This window comes from Danaus plexippus, chromosome 12, assembly GCF_018135715.1.
Source record: "Danaus plexippus chromosome 12, MEX_DaPlex, whole genome shotgun sequence".
Lineage (NCBI taxonomy): Eukaryota > Metazoa > Arthropoda > Insecta > Lepidoptera > Nymphalidae > Danaus > Danaus plexippus.
In genome coordinates this window covers 3,579,285-3,597,291 of record NC_083545.1, presented here as the reverse complement: position 1 = coordinate 3,597,291, position 18,007 = coordinate 3,579,285, and the positions used below count along the sequence as shown (strand labels likewise).

General features: G+C 29.3%; 1 long non-coding RNA gene across 2 annotated transcripts; it reads left to right on the top strand.

The window, feature by feature from the left end:
- Positions 1–12: 12 nt before the first annotated feature.
- LOC133319083 (uncharacterized) lies at positions 13–16,246 on the top strand. Of its 2 annotated transcripts, XR_009752782.1 has the most exons (3): positions 13–154; positions 464–569; positions 15,684–16,246. It is a non-coding gene; the product is annotated as an uncharacterized LOC133319083 (long non-coding RNA). The 2 variants fall into 2 exon arrangements; XR_009752781.1 differs by lacking the exon at positions 15,684–16,246 and having other exon boundaries at positions 464–639.
- Positions 16,247–18,007: the final 1,761 nt, after the last annotated feature.

The window sequence follows — 18,007 nt, the reverse complement described above, 5'->3', positions numbered from 1 at the left end:
GACACCTCCGTACTGAGAGATTTAGGACGGTGCCGGGGAGCCGGGCAATCGGGGAGCTGTCTCGACTCTCGAGTCAAACGCAAGTCGCGATAGCTGTGTTCGGATGCATTCGCACGCAAACAGATGAATTTGGACGTCTGAGCATCCCGGCAAGGTAACCACTAGTTTTATATTTAAGTCCACATCAGTATGCCATTATGCTAAAAGAAAGAAAAAACTTCGGCGCCTCTAAATATCTAGCAACGTCTTACAACTTTTATAAGATTATATTTAATTTATATCATTGCTTTTATTTTTGTAAAGTTAATGTAATTGAGTTCGTTCTTGAAATATCCTTTAATATGTATAGTATATAAATAAATAAACGCTTTATAAATATGTAGGTACTATAATTTGTACAGAATATAATTTATATTTCGTGTCCAATAAATAACAGTTCTGTTTCAATTTTATGATAATTTAGGAGTACGAGCATTTACGCCGGAGACATTATCGGTGTTTATCAAGACGTCGCGTCTTGCTGACGACTGGGGTCCTATCTATAATGTTCGCTGTATTCATTTTTCAAGGTTAAAACAAAACTTCTTCAAATATAATTTGAAATTGATTTATAAATTAAATGTACCCATAATAAACATGCATATTCACATAGTATTTATGTTTGGAAGATCGTTTTTGATTTTGGACACAATCAAACCCTCGAAAAATTCAGGGTAATGCATTTATCAAATATGTATAAAGAATATATGAGATGCAATCTTAAAGATTTCCTTACTTTTTACCTTTCGTTTAGAACATAATTTATATTAACTTAGAAAAAAATTAAGTAGGAAAAAATAAGAGAAACAAAAATTTGTTACAGAAAGAACATATAAGAAGTAAAGAACCAAAATATGTATATAAATTAAGAGCAAACATTCAAAAGATATGGATAATTTAATGTCAATAATTTATAAGGATTATTATAAAGGCACTGAAATTCTGAGTTAGGTAGAAGTCCGAACACGTAATATCTTAGTAGCGACATTATATAATAACCTTCGATTACATACATGCCAGGATTCTTGCTTTGATTTATCCAAAAATATAGAATAAATTAAGAAATAATCTGGATATATATATGCTTTTGCATAGTACATAATGGTTGAAATGACGCCATATACACATTTATGCGAGTACAGACATGTAAAAAGGTCAACGAAATGAAAAGGATAATAAATAACTTATTAAAGTAAAAGTAAAATAAATTCTTAACTATTATTAGAAATAGTAACATAACGACACGACATAACTTTGCGTCGTTGCGAGTGAACCTATTAAAAATATTTATTACAAGCTGTAAGTAACGAGCGGTATTCAATCTTGTTGCTTGAAACAGAAATAAATGTGAGGTATTCATTCCTAAAATATGACCTTGATGTCTTCTATGTGAAGCCTGCATTTTGGTAAGGTAATGTGGATATATCATCTGTTATACGTAAAAATATATATATTTGAACCTACACAATAGAAATACGTTGGAGAATAATAAGGTATTCACAAATAGTAAGTGACGTGAAAATATTTGTATGCAAATGGCATAATATACATGTACGTTATATAGCTATAAAATCCTCTCGGAACTCAATTTTGGAGTGCGCTCAGATCAATTTTATTGATAGACTTTTATTGGATGATTTTTATAATTTATTTTGAATAGAGTATCAAAGGGACATTCAAGATAAAAAAGAGTAAGAAATAAAGTAATAAGAATTTGGTAAGATCAGAGCAATATTGATTTTAGTATGCTATTGACTATAAAATATATAAAAATAGCTCTTGCCAGTGACTTCTTCTGCTTGAAATTTTGTAAGGCTATAAAATAGTGATCAGTCAGTCATCTATAGGATAAAAGGACGATACAGAAAATAAAACTGTTGCACCGTAACTCTGAAGGTACTTACCGAAATTCGAGTATAAATTGTAGAATATTTCTTATTTTGATGTCAGCTATATTACTATAAAATTTCTTTAAAATTCGTTAAGTAGTTTTTGCGTAACAGAGCTACAATTATCCGTATACCCAACCATACATTCACAGCAGAAACCTTTCAATATTTCGAATAATTAATATTTAAAAAATAAAAATTTACTGTGTAGTTAAATAGTTAAATATTTAGAGCACTTAAAAAAATTATTACAGTACCTGAAAAAAAGCTAGTCACCAACAAACATCAATATAATTTCCGAGTAATGTTAGACAGGGGTGTAACTTAGCCGATAAATCATCAGTTTTCATTATTTACAACGAGGGTGCCACCCTATGTAACCAATATGTTAAGACATTATTTACATTAAAGTAGGTCAAGTACTTAACGAGAGAAACTGACAGGTTCCGTATAACAATACTAATTATTTCAATGTAGTTATAAGGTAAAATTTGAATTTTCAACAAGAAAAATATTAGATTTGTGATATCAATACAGGTTAATAACATACAGAAACATAATTACGTACCGAATTCACTATATATAAGTACAAAAAATACCAATAAAAATGTCATTATCACGAGTCTGCATCATTACACTACATAAGGTTCCTTTCCAGTTTATCATTCGTAAACCTGGTTTGATACCATCAAGTCCTATGAGTACTGAATACATTAAAAAAGATCCACACACACATACGTATTCTTTACGTAAACACGTAAATAATTATACTTATACGTGTGTACATTTAAATATATGTAAATATTTGAATAGGTTCACATGAGAAGCTTATTTTCTAGCCAATCTACTTGGCGGGATAGGAGAAAGTTTGGTTTATCACTGGATTGAATATAAAACCTTTTTAATATAAAACGCTGACATGAATAATAAATAAAGGGATAAATATAAGGAAATATTGCTTAAGTTTTACATCTCAATATTTCTGAAGTAAACATAAAATTCTTGTTTATTAAAAAGTGACGAGCAATAAAATTTTAAAAAAAGTTCTTTCAATCGTTAAATACTAATATATTATATCATATAGGGACTTCGTTAAAAGCGGAGTAATTTAAAATTTTATCACAGCAACAAAATAAATATATATTCTTCGTACTGAACCCTAAAATATTTTGTAAATAATAAAAAACAAGTATCTATAGCGATAAAAATTGTCAATAGTACTTACGGTTAGTTACGGAGTTTATTGATTTATGAATACCACACTAGGACAATGTCGACCTAGGTCTGGTTATGGATACTTAAGTGCTTCGGTTCTGATAGATATTTGGCATCTGACGTTAGCGAAATAAAAAAGGTACGCATTAAAAATTTAATATTAATTTTATAATTTTTTTCTGTCGGTAAAATGTCCTTGAGTTACCTCTCGTTATAATTAAAAACACGAAAGAATATTGAATGACGAGGTGATATCTAATTAATTTAATTAATAATATTCTCACCCATAACATTAGATAACCTATTAAATTTAGTATAGTCTGTGGCCAGAAACGTTATTTTCTATAACGCCATTAATTTATAGTATATTATTGTATTATTTTGCAATTACTTTTAAATTAATAGTCGCTATTGGAAAGATTTCATAAACAGAAAAATCATAATATACCTTAAAAAATATATTATATTGTTTGATTTGTTTAGTTTTGAAGTTGTCAGTAAAAAGTTACGGTAATCTGTGATTACTTTAATGCCGCGATGAAGATGTAGCCGTGACTAATAGGATCCACCTGTGAGGTCCCGGATTTTTTAAGTATGGGTCATAAGACTTTTGACCACGATAGACTCTAATTTTGTATGACTTTTAAAAAACGTTAGTTAAAAAACTCAATGCAAAGCATTGTGATAGTATTGTTTAGGTTTATCGACTTTTTACTATTCAGAATTTTAAATTACGGGTAGTTAAAATATATAGTATCTATGTATATAAGAATATATTATAATATACTTATATGTTAATGTTATACTTTGAGGATTAGGTACAGGTAGAAAATATTTTTAGCAATAAGTCCCCTATTTGTTCATTCTAGTTTATAAATATTGAATAAAAATAAAATAATCATTAATTGTATCTTAAGCTTATTTTTTATAATTTTCACATAACTATGTTTCAATTACTAAATTAGTTAGATCTTTACCCGCTACCAGACTTATTTGTCTATTAAAATAATTTAATAATTCCTGTTTTAAAATTAACAAACCAGCATACAGAGAGATTGCTCTTGTATTTCAAAACATATTTTTTTAATTTTAGCAGGAAAGTATGGTTCATTGACACCTTAACTACTCAAACTATATGAATGAAATTTTAAATTAATTTTATGGTGAAAAGAGTACGAAAGACAAGCGTCCAGAAAAGCCTCAGTTTACTTCTATTGGATATCAAAAACAACGATAAACACCTCTTACTGTTTTTAAATGAAATATATTTCAATTAACACGTTATTACTTATTACTTTTAAGGCTAAAATGCTAAATCGATTTCGTTGGAGTTTGGCATCAAGATAGATAAGATCTGGGAAAAGCATACTTTTTAGTGCGAGAAAATTGGCCATTAATTTGGCCAGAGCAACAAGCAAGAGCTAGTTCTTTATAAAAAGAAATTATAAACTGTCACTCATTATTTATTGTAAATGTTTATTTATTTAAGTATTTAAAATAATTTAAAAAAATGTGTAATTCTAATTACTTTCTTTAAACTTAAAAATATATATTTATTCATATATAAAATTAAAAATATAATATAAATTACAGGTGAATGTACTTATTTGATAAAAAAGTTGGAGTGTGCTCTCATTATACCTAATACCTAACACCTACTACGAAGGAAATGTATTTGTAAATCAGCGGAAGTAGGAAGCGCGAACACTGACTTCCTCTATCTAGAGGGGTCATGAAGCTAAATAGAAAATAATGTGTACATCACATAAGGAGATATAAAATGTATAAAAAAAATGTGTTAAAAAATTAACAGTTGAGTGCAGCTATTTATATTTAGTTATGAAACTCATTAAAGAGAATAAACCATTGAAATGTAAGCCTAAAAACTTACGATGTCATTATTATTATTAGAAAGAGTTAATTAAAATCAAAAGACATACAGGTTGTAGAGGTGGAGTTGATAATATAAACAATAATGTTCAAGTTGATTTGTGATATTCTCACGTCATTTCTAACGTAACCTCTGACGTGATCGTTCGTAATTAATGTAACTAATGTTCACTGACATGAGCTTTGCTTTGTATATTGTTGTATTTTATTTTCTTTATCATCTTTATAAATTCATTATTTATCTTTTAGTAATGGTTTAGCATATGTTTTGACAATATTGGTATTATAATCTATACTTTATTTTTATATATGTATATGAAATGGAACTGTTTGTTTATAATTTTAAAATAGCCAATTTTCATTCAACGCCTTAAGATATGCATATATGGGTGCATGGTATATACAATAAAGTCACATTTTTTTAAAATTTTGTCAGTTTATCCGTCTGTTTCTTTGTGCTAAACTCCGACACAGATGGAAAGATGATAGCGGGACTTTCATTGATATATATAAGTAATTTAGACCCTGTTTTTGGGAATTTTCAACATATTTCGTAATGAATAGTAAGAAATGAATATTCCGTGCTGCCGAAATTGGGAATAGGGGTAGTTTTAAATATAACTACATAGAATTAATGCGTCTCGGATGTATAAGTCATTCCTTACAGCTTCAGCTATTTTTTAAAATTCCATTTAATCTGTCCAATCCAAATGGAATATTAAGACAATAATAAGATCGAATAGTTAAGCGACAAATTAAAAAAAACTATATTGCCGTAAAAATAAGTAAGTATAAGAGTTCTTGCTTAATTTGACAGACGAACATTTTAAATTTACTTACATATGCATTCGGCCTAAAATAAAACATATTATGTTTATCAATATTCGTTAATCTAAGATTATGAAACCAGAGTTCTAATTACACAGTCTTTGTTCTGTAACACCATATTCTTTGTGAGAACGGTTTTATCGCTAGCATCACGCTTTAAAACTGTACAGAGTTAAATTTATGTCATTGCATTTGATAATATCATCCTTATAATTTGCCTGATAAGGTTTAAAATAAATGGTACTAGTTTTGTTTGATCTTACTCGTATCCGTTTTCACCCTTTGTTGTTAAAATTGTAACTATAGTAACAAGAATTGAATCTCTGCTACAATTCCTTATATGTTATGTATAATGGACTAACAGTGTTTCCCTAATACACGTGCTAGTTGTTATCCCTTTACTTCTATAAATTATGACTTAGAAACGGGATTTATTGTAGAGTTATACGTTAAGTAATACCGAGGGTTCGGTTATTGTTAAAAAATTGTACCATGAAATAGTGTTAACATATATTTAGTGCTTGTTAAAAGAATATATAACTTTATAAGATAATTGCTTATGATAATATGAAAAGTTTAAATAGATACTAATATATTAAGTATATTTATTATTTTATTATAAATAATTTAAATTTGATATTGCGTTTTAATGAGATTCAATTTTTATTCTTATTCAGATAAAATTTAATATTTTTTTTACTTTAGAACAAAATATTTTTTAGAGTTAAAGTTGTTGTAGACGCGTTTCGTATTTTATGAACTTTGTGTATTAGCATAAACATTAGTTTTCATTATGTAGGTCAACTCGCCACACATTTTGTATGCAAATTTAAGAAAATGTAAAATAAAGGTTTTGTTTAACACGCAGCAGTAACTTTTTGACGTTTGAAACGAGAAAATTAATGCTTTTATGATTATCATCGCTTAACTATCTTTATCATGTTATTTTTAATAACGAAGCTATTTCTGTCGATATATTTCATTTTAATTTTGGTTTGTGATTTTTTTTTCGTTCTTATTTATTTCCACACTTTTCTCCGTCGAATTTAACACCGACGTTACTATTTATTTCAACGGCAAATTGTTTGAGTTCGTGTTTATTATTTTTATATTAATTATTATGTTAAAAATGTGTTTTTTTTTTAAATTTAATTTAAGAAAATATGTTAATTCGATTGACATGACTTGTTTACTAATTGTGTTATATTAGATATGGCAGCTGGCGAATTCCTTACCTATAAAGGTTCTAGGGTGGTAGGAATCTACAAAGAAATATATGTCTAGACGGTTGAAGAATGAACTATTTTTTGTTTCATTACGATTCGTAAGAACATCTTTTATATAACAAACTAGCTTTGGCTAGCGGCTTGTAAATATAGAAAAAAAATCTTTTAAAGTATCAAAAAGATTCAATAAAATAAAAGAAATTCTCTTATATGTCTTTAGATATTTCGTGCTAATAATCCTTGGTGTTGTACCCGAACCAATCTACAAATATTTCATCATAAATTGAGGAATGGTTTTCAAAAACAACGAAGAGACATAATACAGGATGCAAAAAAAAAACTTATTTAATTTTTTATGTATAATACAGTAAGTAAAAATGTAGTTCGGAAACAAAAACAAGGTAAAATGATATAAGTGAATTGTCAAGTACCAAAACCAACTTTATGATGTGAAAAAGAAATAAAATATTAAAAGTGATTTAACTAATTAACCTTTTATTGTTATTTATCTTAACAAATTGCTTGATATTGCGGTAAGAGAAATTATGACTCTAAGCTTCACACATCAATCTATATTTACTATAATTTGTATGAATTTAAATCTTATAAAATGATTTCTAGTCAATTAAATACTGAGTGTTTAAAAAAGCAATGACATCGACTGGTGGGTTGCATTATAATTGATACAAGATAAGGTTAAAGGTCAACAGCGCAGACGACCTTTCAACCTGTCTACAATAATCTTGTCCAATTAGGTTTGAGCAGTTGGCAAGCAAATAAACTATTTACGTAATAAATAATATTAAAAATATTTATATGTAGACGATTTTCGTCATCCAAGAGATTTAAAGTTCTTAAATAAGGTCTTTAATAAGATTATATCTTTGAACATTACACATATAAAGTTATTTTTACTATAAAAACTACTTCCAAAACTGGTCCTCGTACTGACACCATATAAAATTTCCACGTACCTTTATATTGCGATATATGTATCACAGTATTTTCTTTAATTGGCCATCAGTTAAATTTCATAGCATACGCTAAGTAAATAACATTAATATTAAAGATATTGCTCATAAAACATTTATATTAAATAAATAAGTGATATATATATGTTACATTTAATGATTGGGTCTGTACGCATCAGTAAAATGTAATGATTAATCTATTTAGATTTGTTTGTATGAGAATTAAATTCTACCTTATAAGACTTACGAAAAAGTCTACACAGGATGGCAAGTAAGCATTTCATCAATCATAAACATATTTCATTTCAACATGAAAAATGTACGGTAACTTAATAATTGTTATCTTATTATTTATAGAGCGAAAGTAAGATAACGTTCTTGGTAGCTAAATATAAGGTATTTGAATAGAAAAAATATTGAATAGTTTTATACACAGGAGACATGAAAGAAGAAAGAAAAAAGTGACACGCATGATCCATTACATCGAGTAATTATAGGCCAGAAATCCTTTCATCATTTTGGAAAAGAGCTGACACTCGAATACTTCTGGAACTCAATCAAACAATAAGCTTTGAACCACCGAAGAGAACCTGGTTTGAATAAAACCGTATAAAAATCTATGGATCCGTTTGAGGGCTATGATGTCATAGACATTCATATATACAGACATCGACTGCAAAGTTAAAAATACAGCTGCCATTGTGCGCTTGCAGATACTAATTACCTGCATTACGTAAGTACTAAATCAACATAACAATGTATAATTTAAAGAGAATTTCATTATATAAGACATTTTAAATAACATGATACGTCATACGTGGTAAATAAGATGGTCCAGATCTTTTTCCTAATGAGTACATGTGGACGAACCATTTAGAGGCGTTAGATTAAGAAATAAATATGGTTTACAATTTTAAATCGTCCTACTCGCTGATCGACAAATAAAAATAATTATAATGAAATAAAACTAATTCGTAGTCACGTGGAAGAGTAGATAAAAGCTAGGAAGGTAATAAATGATGCAGAATCAAACCCGAAATCTTGACCTAAATGAAGAAAAAAGCTTTTTTATATTATATTCAATAAACTGCTATGGATTTAGATCTACATTTTAATTTGAATAATTTCATGAATTTGAATTTGATTTGAAAACAAATAAGAATTCCTGTTGAAGTTCACCTGATGAAGTACATTGAAGGTCCTATCAATGACTTCTCAGATCTTAGTAACTTCTCCTTTAAGTAAATAAATAATAAAGCTTTAAATTGACTATTTGTGTTTCTAAGGGGACGATCTTTACGAGTGCTTGCTTTATAATACTATACATAGATTAGAAATAAATAAGAGACTTATTTTTATATGTGTATGTACGAATACATATGTATGTGACCTTGATTAAATGTAAACTTTTAGAAAACCAGATTATTCGTATTTGACAAATCACACGTCGTCGGATTCGTGTTTGTGGTACAAATATACATACATGAAAAGAAATAAAATCGGGATTTTCAATAGGCAATACAGTAAGGTTTGATCTTTTTTTATTATAAAATGATTCTGTAATCAAGAGAACGAATTAATAGAGTGTTTTAAAAATATAAATGACGCTTTTACATTTGAAATTAATTTTGAAAAATACTTGAATCGGGTAGACCATAGTTTTCTCTCGCATTAATTTAAGTTTTAGAAGATTCGGAAATTAATACCGTCTTACATATCTTGTAATAATTTAATTGTTAGAAGACAAGCTGTAAAGATTTTGTTCTTATTATCTTTTATATTTAGCGACAATAATGAAACAAGAATCAAATACTTTACTAATTTAACGGTAATAAATAAACTGTACTTTAAAACTAATCATAAACTAATTAGAGCTGAACTGGTAACAACTCAACCAAAAATACCGAGACCAAGACAGGACACAAGTAACATGAAACTAGGGAACCATAAGCTGGAACAAATAACCAATGCGCTAAAGAATAAATTGTCAGACTACCTACTTGATACAAAAACATTAGAAACGCAAGAAAAGTACAACTGGATAGAAAATACCATAAAAACCGAAATAAACCTTGCAACAAATACCAAAACTAAACACAAAAATTGGCTTTCAAAGAATGCCACAGAACTGCTGGAGAAGAGAAGTCTCTTAATCAACGCTAAAGATACTCGAGACAGAAGACAAAAGTTAACAGTAATAAACAAAGATATTAAAGATAGCCTTATGTCCAACATATACAAAATTTTCGCTAAAATCATCTTGAAACGAATTGAAAGAACACTGGATGAACACCAACCCATCGAACAGGCAGGTTTTCGGAAAGAATACTCTGTGATTGACCACATTCATGTAGTTCGGCAAGTTTTAGAGAAGTACAGAGAATACCAGCTCACATACTATATTGCATTCATTGATTACAGTAAAGCCTTCGATTCTTTGATATATGAAAACATTTGGAAAGCTGTAGAAGAGCAAGGGATAGCACATAAATATATTCGTCTAATAAGGAACATATACAGCCACAGCACAGCCAGAATCCAGTTAGAGAAGAAAGGTCGCTCATTCAAAATAGGAAAGGGGGTCAGCCAAGGAGACCCCTTATCGTCTAAACTATTTTCGGCTGTACTGAAATCAATATTCAGGCAACTCAGTTGGGAAAATTCGGGAATCAACGTTGACGGCACATCGCTAACACATCTAAGGTTCGCTGATGACATAGTCCTATTTGCTAAAACATCTGAAAAAATTAGTAGAATGATAGCAGACCTCGCGGTCGAAAGTGAAAAGGTAGGACTAAAACTCAACCCAGTGAAAACGAGACTGACGACAAATGGAAAAAAGACCCAGTAACCTTGAGAAAGTCGAAAATTGCCCAGTCTGATGATAACATTTACCGTGGACAGGTCATAACGCATAAAAAACAGATGCACGACGAGGTAAAAAGAAGAATCACAAACTGCCTGTCCTTATATATGTCTGCCAATCTTGGACTACAACCCAAGAATTGATAAGCGAACTTACAACTTGCCAATACGCTATGGAGAGGAGTATGCTGAATATCAAGAGATCAGACAGATTAAAAAACCATGTCATCAGAAATAAAACCAAGACCACAGATGTTACACTGACGATCAAAAGACTGAAATGGGCAGGCCATATGATAAGAGGTCATGATAAATGGAGCAAGAAAGTAACAGTATGGTACCCAAGGGAAGGGAAAAGAAAGAGAAGGAGATCTCAAAAACGATGGGACGACGACATCAAAGAGGTGGCAGGTGTGATGTGGAATAGAGTAGCTCAAGTAAGGACTGAGTGGAAACGATTGGAGAAGGTCTTTGCCGAATGGCAAACAGATTTGCAAAATATTACTAAACAGCATATAATAGAATAAGTTTTTGACTTTAATTTGCTTGAATAAGTTTTTTAAATGTATAATATTTATGTAATTTAAAGATCTGAATAAAAAGGCTATATTATTATTATTATATTATTCTTATATTATTATTATTATCTTTTATATTTTCTTAGGAATACCTTAAGAGCAGCATCTAAAATTATATTTGTAGGGTCCATATTTGTCTTAAACACACTTATTTTTTTAAGTTAGATGATAAAAAAAACTAGTAGAATAAAACAGTGAATGGAAACTGAGTTATTCGGATACTACGAGCTTCTTATTATTACGGGTATATATCTACATGTTCCCCTAGGTTTTGGTTACTTTAAAGCAACCGTAAATACAGAAGAGATGGAAGCGTAAATACAGAAGAGATGGAAGCGCCTGTCAGTTAGTTATTTGTCATATACTGTCTTAATTTTTTAGCGTACCACTCCGGATGAACGAAAGACGAGCTCGCTAACAGTGTCTTGAGGTCTTGTGGTGTGGTCACGTACATGGGATTATATATTTTTGACGGCAAGTTCTCAGCTGTTAGATAATTGGCAGCCACATTCCCTTTTGAAATAAGCTTCAATAACCGCACGGATTAATCTTGATATGTTATAGTCTCGATGTATCTTCACGAGTAAGGATCTGTGGTTTGTCAAATCATTTGTCAAAAAAAAATAATCTGGGATTCATTGAAATGTGTAGACGTGAAGATCGTACATATCATTAGGGGAACAAAAAAACTTCAAATAGACTTTTCAACTAATATGTAAAAATAGGATTACCATAAGTGGAGAAAAATGTAGGCAGGTAATTTTTTCTAGAAGTGCAAAGACACTGAGCGCTTATTATAACTCAACGAACAATGTCCTTCTACATAAAACTTGTCTTATCACAGATCCAGTTTTCTTAGACTCGAAAATCATACTGAATCGTCACATAGAGTTTATACCTAGAAAGTCCTATGAAGTTTTGGTTTCATTATTACAAACCCAATTATTTCAAAGAAGTGCTAAAAAAATTATTATTTTCATATATCCCAAGTATTCTGCACTGATATTCGATTTAAAACAGTTAGTGAAGTTAGATATTAGATATTTAGTTCTTATTAAGTATAATGTTTTGACGTTACGCTAATGCTTTCCGAAATAAGGTAAATAAATAGACGAACAAGGGCAATCAAAGTCGTCTTTCGAGGCTGAATATATGGTTGGGTAGTTGGGAACAGCGAGAATAGTCTAGCAAATTTATATGACAGTGAAATAACATTCCCTTAAATAGAAACCGTATTCAGTTCTGATATTAAAATATACTTATTATTGATTATTACGTAGTAAATTTTGAAACATTTAAGGTTTATGAACGACTGTCACCAGCTCTTTTTATGTGTCGTTTATAAAAAAATATTTTTATTCAAAAGTGCCTATCCTATTGATCAAAATCCAAAAGACTCAGAAATGTAAAAACTTTCACATTTATAGCATTGGAGTTAATTAATTATTTGATAGCTTTGAGCGTCAGACCAATACATTTTTATAATTCCAATATTCTTATATGTAATAAAATTTACTGCGGTTTTTATGGTGGGGTATGGAGATAATGACTGGAGTAAATAAATTGAATTAATAATAAAGATTACAGCCTCACTTCGAATTGCTTTCTCATCCTACGCCTACTTTTACAAGTTTCCATGCACATTAAAATATATTGGACGCCTTTGCCACTGAACATTATAAAAAAAATAAGGAAAGATATGTTATAAATAATTTAAATCATAAATATTTAATTCGCGTTCAAGTTCATTCATCTTTGAGGGATTGTTATCGGTTATTCAACATATTTATGATTATTTCAACTTACTTTGTTATGATCGAATATTAAATAATCTTTAGTTTAATGTTTTCTGTAAATATTAATAAGTTTTTTTTTTCATTTTCATTTTTACAAAAGAAACTTTAGCTGGCAATGCCGCGGTGTTTGAACTGTTTATGGACGGCAGGATGCAGTATTTTTATTTTAAAACTTGTACAGCAGCTAGACACTGTGTCTGAAGAAGAAACTTCAAAATTCTTTAATTATTACTTAAAAATAATTCGAACGTTATCTATTTACAACAAGGCTGTTTTGTCGTAAACTAAGAGTGCGACTGTTCAAAACTGCAACGTGAAAATCCTTATAAGGCACCGTTTTCACATGTGTGACGTTACGTAGCAATAAAACACGATTCTTCCATTTTGTTTGTAAAGTATGTAAAGAAGAAAGGAGTTTTTATTCCCTTCATCTCCAAAACAATCCTATTGTTTATTACCTCACACACATCTTTGTTATCTTGCAGAGATTTCGTAAAAAGGTAACTTTAAAAACAAGGTATTCAATAATTGAAACAACAAAACTATAATACCACTAATATCGTTATAACACGATTCCTATCCTTAAATTATTATTATTTTTATATTACCTTTATTAATATCACGAATAAAGAATGTTACTCAGCGAGCATTTTATGTTAAGAGGATCTTGAACTTAGCTATTAGGTCTATAAATATACAGTCAGTTACCTCGCCTCTTTGAACGGGTTAAGTGACACAGACGTTATTGATTGTGGAGGCAAGATAAGGGTTTATAACATAATCTCACTCTTATAATACATTTTCATGATTTTCTATTTAAATACAGCATAATTGAGACGTTGCAAAATTACAAATAAAAGTCCGAAGAGAAAACGTTATAGCCACGCTTGTTGATATTGAAAAAAATAACGTCTTAAGGAGGAGAATATAATAATATATGTATTTATTAAAATTTAGAATTTCAGTATCTAATATAGTCTTTGTAATGAAGGTAGGTCACAGCCTACAGAATAACTGTAAATCTTTTTTGTTTTTTTAATACCTATTCGTATTTATAACTTCGAAAAAAAAGGTTGTTGGTCAAAAAGAAATGTGTCATATTTTTAATCATGAAAGAACCAATTTGTCCATGATTTTATGTCTTCCTTTTCCTCCCGGGGTTTAATTCTTCCCTGACCCATACACTTGAACGCGCCTTGCATACGTAAGTACATTTCTACCGAGTTTTAATTTGTTTAACACTCTTAGATGCATCGGTTTAAAGTTCAATTTCGATTACCTCCTCTGAAACGAAAGTGTTTTTTTTTTTGAAAAGCTGAGGACAAAAGAGGACACGATGCAAACGTTACGTTGTAAATCATTTCGCTTGTGTTTGAAGGAGCAAGTGCTTTTATAATTTCAAAGTTATATCCTCTTTCAAATGGAAGTACTATCATTTCATAAAATTCAATGAAAAATTAACGTACACTTATTAGAGGTACGTTTACATGTGGAAACAATATCAATATTACGATGTCTTGGATAACAGAATCGGATATGTTTTTTCTAATTTACAAGACCCCTGAATTCGATGTATAAACATTTTATAAATAAAAATTCAAGTAACATCTTGAGCTTTTCTGAATAGCATTAGATTTTCATGTAAGCATATTATCATACTGGAGTCCAAACAGATGAATCAATGTTGATAAATACATTACATAATTTGGCAGCACCACTGATATTTTCAATAATATCGATATAAATTATAATAATTGTGAAAGAAAATCTTTCAAATCCTCGTTATTTAGGTGTTGCTAAACTTACCATCTGACAGCTTCGGAATTCTAGTTAATATCACGTAAGAAGTCTAAATGTCAACGCAATATGTAGAAACAAAGATGTTTGTATATGACCGCAAATATTAATATAAATTACTAACTAGTATGTGAGTGAAATGTTTAATTTATAACATGTCCTGCCAAATAATAATTGACATTAATAAATGACTATAAGAAATTTCAGTTAACAAATAATATTGAATACAAGAACTATGTATGCTTTGTTTAACTAAGATTTTTTATTCGTCAAATATAAAAATTCGGTAGATATAGGTACCTTTAAAGGTACTTTTAAATAAATCAATTTTTTTTGGAAGCGGAGTGATGTATAAGTTTTCACCCTGATTTACTTACTTGAATACAATTGACACTAATTCTCCGATTTTTATTGTTGTAACTGACGAGGAATTTACATTTGTTATTGCTGCACTCAATATTTATATTCTAATTACATAATTTGTTACAACAATTAAAACGGTATGACATTCTTGAGAATATTATAAAAGACAATACATGTAGTATTAAGACGAGTTTAATTTTGTGTACACCGTTCTATTGTTCTTTAGATCAAAAGTGGCGGTCTATCTGGTTTCTATGGGAACGAACATGGATTGCGCGAAAGTAAACTTGGCCAAGGGCGGTTATGTAATCATTCTCTCGTATTGATTGTGTGTGTAAAAAGATAGGAATAGGTATTGGTTGTTAACGTTTGTATATCTTAACATTATTTTCTTTTTATTTAACGTATTTTTTTTATAAAATGAATATTTTTAAGCCAGTAATAAGTACTATTAATAATATTCGAATTAGTCCTGCGTTTGCCCGCAGCTTTTGTGGTTGTTACGTAATCAAACGCACGATGTCTTCAATGCAATGATAAAATGTAAATAGTGAGATTTTTTATCTGTATTCTATGTAGAATGATCTAGGATAATTTTATAACGATAAATAATTACTTATATATAGAATGTATTGCATTCAGCTTTATGTTTCTACTAGGTGAATTAAAAACCGTCCCCCATAATGTGCTTCCTATTATCCTATTATTTTCTAAAAAAATTAATTAAATACTTGCTATAATATAACTTGCTGTTTTAGAGGTTAATCTTGGAGCTGTCCCGATGTTTGTGTCTGGTTTTATATTAAGTCGTGATGATATCAATATAAAATTTAAGTAAAATTTTGTTTTTCTATTAAACGAACAACTTGAGACTAATTAACTAATTTTCAGCAATGCGTCAAGGTCAAAAATAATATATATTTATAAGTCGAGCTACGTAAAGTCCAATGGTCATATTCTTAAAAAAAATTGACGTATGTTTTATTTCTAGTGTTTTTAAAGCATTATCTGATAATTAAAAGAGAATCTATTTACTACACTAAAATTTAATTGAAATGTTAATGTTCTATTCTACAAGGAAATTTTAACATAGTTGCCGAGATTATTAATGAATTATTTTTGATATTCAAATCATGGAAAAACACAAGTCAATAATTTTACTAAGCGCCATCTACATTTACTTTACTAAACTGGTTTGCTTTCTCGCAGTCAATTTCATTTTAAACCTTTCTAGAATACGTTATTTACCTTTCATATCCCTAAAGTTCGGTAGATGTCGCTGTTACAAATAATAGCTATATGAGTAATCAAATTGTAAGAAATTACTACATAAACAAAAAATTACACAAATGATTAATTTAATCTCTTTATTCGAAAATAATTTATGTATTAAGCCTTCACAGAAATATTTTGATAACTTATAGCTATTTAAGTATTATTTTTTTATTCTTATAAGAAGATAAAAAATCTCTATTTCAATTTTATATAAACATGTCCATTGTCCATGAAAATAATTTGAATGGTCTAATGTTTTTTTTTTATCTTTTAACCAATATGTTATACTTGTAAGTAGGTCAGGGTATTGTGGTTTAATTACAATCTTTATACGAACCGCTATTTATATAGTTGGGATAAGTTTAGTGAAATAAAAATCTATATTTTCATATCTATTCCATCTTAAAAGGAACGTGTGATATGTTTGATAAAAGCACTAAATGAAAGTGAGGCCGATTTTAATGCTTTTAATGATTTAAAAAATGGTTTCGTTAAAAATTAGAAACTTTTAAAAAGTTTGGTCTTGAAGTTGCACGATCAACGGATAACCTTCGTTATGACCAGAAGCTACGGAGTTTTTTTGCTCTATTAATTTATCGACCAGCCGCAAAGTCTAGGATAAAGACTATTATATATATTGATTAGATAGTTACATTATCGGTTTAAATGTCAATTTAACTTAATTGGAAAGTGACTAATCAACACTTTACTTTTGCAATCGTGAACGAGGCTCTTACATAGAATAATAAAGCGATCTCGAAAACCATTATATTTTTAAACAAATTCGTGATATAAGAACACAGTACAATGGAAACGGTGTGTCAATAGAAGAATCGAGGTCAGGATAAAAATTCTAAGTCACAGAAGTTGGAAAGGGGAATTTTTGTAATGGTTGGTTTGCTTCGTGATTTTATTTCAATCTGCCGCAGTCCGCATGAAGTTTCAATGCAGCGGAGACTGTGGAGTCGATGGCTGGACGCTGATTAAATACCACCCGACTTTAGAATTCGGATTTAACGTATACGAGTTTCGTAAATTACTTTCGGTGAAAGGTAAAGGATTTCTGGTAACGAGTGTTTCTGAATCTGAACTTTTTTTGAGTTTTTATAAAATAAAACCATTTTTTAATGTAACATACAATTGGGTCATTCATTAATTACAATAATAATGAAAACAAAATATCCGATACTCATCATCCGCTGACCATATTTTAATCAAGTATTTAGTTACTGAGGTTACGTTTTTTGGTTATAATTTACAAATATATATAATTGA